The 7,500-nt window shown below is 50.4% G+C and overlaps 1 protein-coding gene across 1 annotated transcript in view; it reads left to right on the plus strand.

Moving 5' to 3' along the window:
• LOC135108147 (nestin-like) overlaps positions 1-7,500 on the plus strand; it is a 182,300-nt gene that overhangs the window by 174,443 nt on the left and 357 nt on the right. The window lies entirely within an intron of this gene.

Consider the following 7,500-nt stretch of genomic DNA (forward strand, 5'->3'; position numbering starts at 1 on the left):
CCGCCGCTGGCACTCTTTCTGCTGTTGGTGTTGCTGCTGCCGTTACTGTTGTTGTCGTTGGTGTCTCCGTGCCGCAAGCTCTCCACGGACGAGTTAAGTGGGTAATGAAGGGATACAAGAGCGCACACACTCCCCAGGCGTCTTAGAAAGGAGCACATTTAGTAAAACCGAGCGTAATCTGATACTCTCTTTGGTGTCACCGCGTGGAAAAAGGCACGCCCTAGTCCCGCCTACCTTCCCTTGGCGGCGGCGGCGGGGTGCAAGCCAGGGTGGTGCAGGGCGAGGGAGTGCAAGCCAGCTCCCCGCCAAGGGTGCTTCACTTACCCAATGGCTCGTATTCTGAAACGCTTTGCTCTCTCACTACGACTATTTTCAAAGGCCACAGAGATGGTTAGCCGGGTTCTCACGAGCGTTTCTCCTGTCAGCAATGTAGAAATCTTGTTAGTCTGTCATTAAAACCAAAGAAACACCCTCAAAAACCCGTGCCATTTCATCTACATCCTTTTGAAGGTAGTGGAGGTGCGGCCAGAAGTGTTTCAGAATACGGTCCAATGTTCTGCCACACACGGACTGTCCAGTCGCCGCCTCCCTCTGCTGGTCTCCCTGCCTTGCCTCCCGCGACACCACGACACCATGCCGCGCCACCTCCACGCCTCCCTCTTTCCCTCCTTTCTCCTTTCTAGCTCCATTAGCCGCCTGCCTCCTCCTCCTCCTCCTCTTCCTCCTCCTCCTCCTCCTCCTCCTCCTCCTCCTCCTCCTCCATCACCGCCTTTCGCACAGTTTCTTTCAGTTGTTTTCAGCGCATGTTGCTCCTCCGTTAGTGTCAACAAGACTTTTTTCTCTCCTCTGAAGTTAATGTCGCTTTTAGTCCCGCGAAAGTGCTTTTTATTCTCAACATTCCTTCTCCTCCTTACGGTTCACGGGCGAGGCTTAGCTGCCTTTGTTAGACCCGCCAGCCAGCCAGCCAGCCAGCCAGCGATAGGGTCTCTCTCTCTCTCTCTCTCTCTCTCTCTCTCTCTCTCTCTCTCTCTCTCTCTCTCTCTCTCTCTCTCTCTCTCTCTCTCCCTTTTTTTAAGCCGAATTTTTAAGCTTACGTGATAGTCTTAGTGTGCCTCGCCGCCCGCTGGTCTCCGTCCCTCGGCCTCTCCCACCTGCCTCGCTAGCCCCGCCCCGCCCCGCCAGGCCCAGTCCTCGCCGCCCAAATTAAGGCTTCCAACACCTCCACTCCACGCCCGCCATCCACGCACCTCAGTGGCTTCCAGGGGCCCCACGCTCCTCTGCCGCCCACCCTCGTGTCGCACGCCCATGTACGCCCTCACTGCACGCCTTGGCTTATTCTGTGCTTCTATTTTTATTCTTTTTACCTCTCTCTCTCTCTCTCTCTCTCTCTCTCTCTCTCTCTCTCTCTCTCTCTCTCTCTCTCTCTCTCTCTCTCTCTCTCTCTCTCTCTGAGTCATCCTGAATTTGTATTAACCATCAGATTATTATTATTATTTTTTAGTGAATCTTTTTTTTTTTTTTTTTACGTTTTTTCTTTTTTTTTTTCTGAACGTGTTGCTTTTGATGCATGCCTCATGTCTGTGTCATCCTCCTCCTCCTCCTCCTCCTCCTCATCCTCCTCCTCCTCCTCCTCCTCCTCCTCCTCCTCCTCCTCCTCCTCTCCTCTCCTCTCCTCTCCTCTCCTCTCTACGTCTTACCGCCGCGCTGTGTCTCAGAGCTCCTAATGTCTTGCCTGCCGCTCCCCTGTGGTCCCTCCTCTTCCTCCCGCGGCCAAGCGTCCTGCGGCGGCACTTTTAATAGCGAGGATCCGGTGATGGACCTCAGGGTGACTCGGGGCTTACCAGAGTGCAGCAGTGTGTGTGTGTGTGTGTGTGTGTGTGTGTGTGTGTGTGTGTGTGTGTGTGTGTGTGTGTGTTGCCTGTGCATTACGTCATATTTATTATTTACAAGTTAGTGTGAAGTTACAAATGTTATCCTGTGGGGGATTAATACCTGTCTGTCTGTTTATCAGTTTGTCTGCATACCTGTCTATTTATCTATCTGTATATTTCTATCTGTCTATCACTCTCTCTCTATCTATCTATCGGTTTGTCTGTCTACGAGTATATTTGTCTGGCTACCTATCTATGTATCTGTGTGTGTGTGTGTGTGTGTGTGTGTGTGTGTGTGTGTGTGTGAGAGAGAGAGAGAGAGAGAGAGAGAGAGAGAGAGAGAGAGAGAGAGAGAGAGAGAGAGAGAGAGAATATGAAAATAATATAAAACGATAGGAAGAATCAACATTTGGAAGAACGAAAGAAAAATAGAGAAAAAAAGAAAAAGAAATGGAAAAACTAGAAAGAAAAAAAACATTGGAAAAGGAATAAATGTAAAAATTATGTGATAATTATGTGTGTGTGTGTGTGTGTGTGTGTGTGTGTGTGTGTGTGTGTGTGTGTGTGTGTGTGCGTGCTCCCCCCAAAACGGATAACGAGCACCATTTCTCTCCTCTAATGGTGGTGAGTTAATCATAGAATTAGACTGGATTAGAGAAGCATTGTTCAGTGGTGGTGGTGGTGGTGGTGGTGTATGTGATGGGGGTGCATAATCGTGAGGGAGGGCGTGGTGGTGATTACTGAGGTCCTAATGGTGGTGGTAATGGTGGTGGTGGTGATGGAGAGGGTGGTGGTGGAGGTAATGGTGAAGGGGAGGTGGTGAAGGAAGGTGTTGCGTTGTATATATAGGGTGGGGGAGAGGTGGTGATGGTAATGGTGATCCTGGGGTTTGCCATTTCACCACCTGACAGTAACCAAGCGTCATAAAAAATGAGTGAATCTAGTAGTAGTAGTAGTAGTAGTAGTAGTAGTAGTAGTAGTAGTAGTAGTAGTAGTAGTAGTAGTAGTAGTAGTAGTAGTAGTAGTAGTAGTAGTAGTAGTAGTAGTTGTTGTTGTTGTTGTTGTTGTTGTTGTTGTTGTTGTTGTTGTTGTTGTTGTTGTTGTTGTTGTTGTTGTTGTTGTTGTTGTTGTTGTTGTTGTTGTTGTTGTTGTTGTTGTTGTTGTTGTTGTAACTAGGCTTCATAAAATTACTGTATATTAGAAAGGAGTGCATCGAGGTGTAGTAATGGTAATAGTTGTTGTTGTTGTTGCTGTTGTTGTTGTTGTTGCTGTTGCTGTTATGGATAAGTAACTACAGATTATTAACAACACCTTCACTACCACAGACATCTAAAGACCTCTTAATAACGATACTCGTAATAAAATTCAACCTCATCTCTTGGCAGCAGAAAAGGTGCAGCGAACAAAGCACTCACCTTTTCCCGCCGCTGGCAGTTAACAGGCCATCAGTCAGTCAAGGTTTCATTCTTAGCACGAGAGTTTTGAGCAGTCACGGTAGGTGGCGTTGTCTGGCTCTTTGGTACATTTACTTAACTGGCGGATTAGAAATTGCGAGTTCTATTCTTGGCTGACAGTTCTTTGTGTGAGAGGTAGAGCTTTATCGTAGCCTAAACCATTAATCATTACCTTCTTGTGACGTGTGAACTTAGTCAATTAGAATTTCCTTCCGTCCTCGTAACACTGGCATATCATTCACCTTTGTTTTGAGTGACACAATTGAGAAGTCAAAGGCAGAACACGAACAGGAGCGTGAGGAAAGGAAAGAAAGAAAGGAAGCGACTAACCAAGAACTATTAGGAGGAAAGGAAGCGAGCGACTTAACCCGCGACCACTAACAGGAAATCAAGAAAGCGAATCGGAAATGTAGCGCACGGCTTTTTTGTGTCTGGAGGAGCGACGGGACTTCCTCGACCATTCCTGCAGGACTAATCAGGTCACGCCACTGAAATCACGGGAAGACCTCTGCCGGGACTACTTAAGGGGCAGTGAGGGAAGAGGATTCGCGCTGTGGCCTGATGGAAGGATAGGAGGTGCGCTGGGGCCTGATGGAGGGACGGGGAGGTGCGCTGCGGCTGGTGGAGGTACGGGGAGGTGCGCTGGGGCCTGGCGGAAGGACGGGGAGATGCGCTGTGGCCTGGCGGAGGGACGGGGAGGTGCGCTGTGGCCTGGCGGAGGGACGGGGAGGTGCGCTGTGGCCTGGCGGAGGGACGGGGAGGTGCGCTGTGGCCTGGCGGAGGGACGGGGAGGTGCGCTGTGGCGTGGCGGAGGGACGGGGAGGTGCGCTGGGGCCTGGCGGAGGGACGGGGAGGTGCGCTGTGGCCTGGCGGAGGGACGGGGAGGTGCGCTGTGGCCTGGCGGAGGGACGGGGAGGTGCGCTGTGGCCTGGCGGAGGGACGGGGAGGTGCGCTGTGGCGTGGCGGAGGGACGGGGAGGTGCGCTGGGGCCTGGCGGAGGGACGGGGAGGTGCGCTGGGGCCTGGCGGAGGGACGGAGAGGTGCGCTGTGGCCTGGCGGAGGGACGGGGAGGTGCGCTGCGGGTGTCAGTGTTTCCCTCACCAGTCTCTCGCTCCTTGGTGTCGGTGAAAGCAGCGGCAGGAAACATAAGTGAAGTATAAATTGCTTTCATTTCCTTTATACGTGTGTGTAATCACTGCAATTAATCCAAGACTAACTTAAAAAAATGGAAGTGTGCTTGCTTGCTTTCACGGAACGTCACCTGGCGGGCTGTTTTTAATATTGCTTTTATGTTTACTTCTTTATTTTCAAGGGACATTCACTTTGCGTTCCCAGGTGGTGTTGCGTCCAGTCCTGGTGGTAATGAACTGTGGCGACGAGGGACGACGTGGCTTGATACCTTTTTGAACCTTTAACTGCTGTGAATTCTCCTAAGTTAAATGTGCTGCAGGTTTAGAGTATAAGTTTAAGGCTCAAGTTTAACAGTTCTCACGCACCACCATCACCTCACAGCATCCCGGAAAGGCGCCTGTGTATCCCGTGTCCTCCTCGCCATCTCTGCCTCCTCTCACTTTGTCGTCACCAAGAAGTTGCAAGGATTTGGATTTGTTTCATTCGTTTTCTGCAATTCCCTTTTCTTCATTCTTATTTTTTTCTTTTCTTCTCCATTTATTTCTTCCTTATTATGTTTTTCTTCGTTTTTTTCCGTTTCTTCCTTCTTTCCCCTTTATTTTGCCTTTTCTTCCTTCCTGCTTGTGTTTCTTCCTTCCTCTTTACGTTATTTTCCTCTTTGGTGGTCAGCCTTTACGTAATGTAGGATCAATGAAGGATCACCACAACACTCGAGTCTCACCACATCCCAGAAATGACCATCTCCCCACCATCCCTGCCTCCCATCACCCCCAAGCCCTACCGCGCATCCACAGCGGCGCGCCAGCTTTCCCCGGGGCAGACAGGAAGGGAAAGGCCGCCCGCAGACACACAGGGGGCAGGAGGCCATTGTGTATTCCTGACGGTGCTGTGGATTAATTAACGTGGCGTGAGGTGGTGGCGGGTAATGTATCGAGCAGGAGGAGGAGGAGGAGGAAGAAGAGTGGGGGTCAATTAGGAAAGGAAGGAAGGGAAGGTTCAAGTGAGTGGTTTCCTCCGTCATTCCTTCGTTCCTTCATTCGTGTCGTGGGATTTTTAGTTTGGTTGGGTTAGGTTAGGTTAGGTTAGGGTAGGTTAGGGTAGGTTAAGTTAGGTTAGGGTAGGTTAAGTTAGGTTAGGTTAGGTTAAGTTAGGGTTAGGGTTGGTTTGGTTAGGTTAGGTTAGGGTTGGGTAGGGTACGTTAGGGTAGGTTAGGTTAGGTTATGTCCGGTTTATAATTCGTTTTACCTTTGTGTTTCTTTGTGCTTTGGTTTCGGGGGGGGGGGAGAGAGAGAGAGAGAGAGAGAGAGAGAGAGAGAGAGAGAGAGAGAGAGAGAGAGAGAGACCTTGAAATGTCTCGTACTATTTATATTTCCCTCCCCTCTTCTTTTTTTTTTTTTTTTTTTTTTTTGTTGTTAGTTTTATTTCAGCTCACTTTCTCTCTTGTCATAAATGTCACATATTTTTACATATCCTCCATTTCCACTGCTCTCTCTCTCTCTCTCTCTCTCTCTCTCTCTCTCTCTCTCTCTCTCTCTCTCTCTCTCTCTCTCTCTCTCTCTCTCTCTCTCTCTCTCTCTCTCTCTCTCTCTCTCTCTCTCTCTCTCTCTGGCCCTTGCAGTCACTTTCTTGCGACGAAGACCAAAGCTTCCTCCTCCTCCTCCTCCTCCTCCTCCTCCTCCTCCTCCTCCTCCTCCTCCTCCTCCTCCTCCTCCTCCTCCTCCTCCTCCTAGTTTCGTGATTTTTTGAGCTTGTGTGTGTGTGTGTGTGTGTGTGTGTGTGTGTGTGTGTGTGTGTGTGTGTGTGTGATTTAGACTTTTAGGCCTATTTATGTATATACACGTCATTCTTCTTATTTTTCTTCTTCTTTCGCATAAATGCTTGTCATGGCGCCCCGTGTCTGTCGCTGCCTGGGAAAGGAATTTTTATCGCTTTTCTTTATGACTGTCCTTCCTCCTCTTCCTCCTCCTCCTCCTCCTCCTCCTCCTCCTCCTCCTCCTCCTCCTCCTCCTCCTCCTCCTCCTCCTCCTCCTCCTCCTCCTCCTCCTCCTAACCTTCCCTTCGTCGTGCCAACACCTCGACCTTTGTAATATTGTCCCTGGGCTAGCGAGGCAGGGGTGGCAGGGCACGGCTGGGTGGGCAATGTGAGGTTGGGTTCTGTGAGGCAGGGTAGGACAAGGTACTACAGGGTATGGTTTGGTGAATATTGAGGCAGGGTGTTGTAGATTAGGGCAAGGCAGGATTGGGTTGGACAAAAAAGAGAAGGTGGGTACTGTGCGGTAGAGTAAGGCAGGGTAGGATAGGATAGGGGGAGGTTAGGGAAGGACAGGGCACGGCAGGTTAGGGTAAGGCAGGGAATGACAAGTAGGATGGGACATGGCAGAGTGGATATTGAGGCAGGGTAAGGCAAGATATGTTAAGATGGGAGGTGGCAGGGTGGGTATTAAGGCAGGCCAGGGTAGGACGGGGCACGGCAGGGTTGGTTTTAAGAAATGTTAGGGCAGGGCACGGCAGGGACACCACATTAAGGGCTAATGAACAATACCCATGAAGTATGTCTCGAAAAAAAAAAAAAAAAAGGTTGGAGGAACAGGACAAGAAACTGAGTCATTAACGGTAACTTCGGGACCTGTTGGGAGTCCAGGAGGGAGGGACACGTCGCTAAACGTAACAAGATTAATGGTTACTCTGAAGCGTTACGGCTCAGCGAGGAGGGACTTTATGGGGTGGGGGGAGGTCTTCATTAGTCCCCTCTCGCGTTACAGAAGGGACGGAGGGTGACGCCAGGTGACGGATGGGCGGAGGGCGGGAGGGCGGGAGGGAGGCGGAGATGCGGGCAGGTGTGTGGAGGCTGGAAGGGACGGTCTGTCTTGTGTTTGTCTGAGTGGAGTTTGAATGCTTTGACGAGTCATTTAGCGGCCCGAGGTAAGATGACGCCTGGTGTATCTCAGTGTTCCAGTCTTAAGTCTTCCAAACCTCCAGTCTTCCAATGTTCCAGTCTTTTAACCTTCCAGTCCTTCAACCTCCCAGTCTTCCAACGTTCCAGT

The sequence above is a fragment of the Scylla paramamosain genome, chromosome 16 (genome assembly GCF_035594125.1).
Source record: "Scylla paramamosain isolate STU-SP2022 chromosome 16, ASM3559412v1, whole genome shotgun sequence".
Classification (NCBI taxonomy): domain Eukaryota; kingdom Metazoa; phylum Arthropoda; class Malacostraca; order Decapoda; family Portunidae; genus Scylla; species Scylla paramamosain.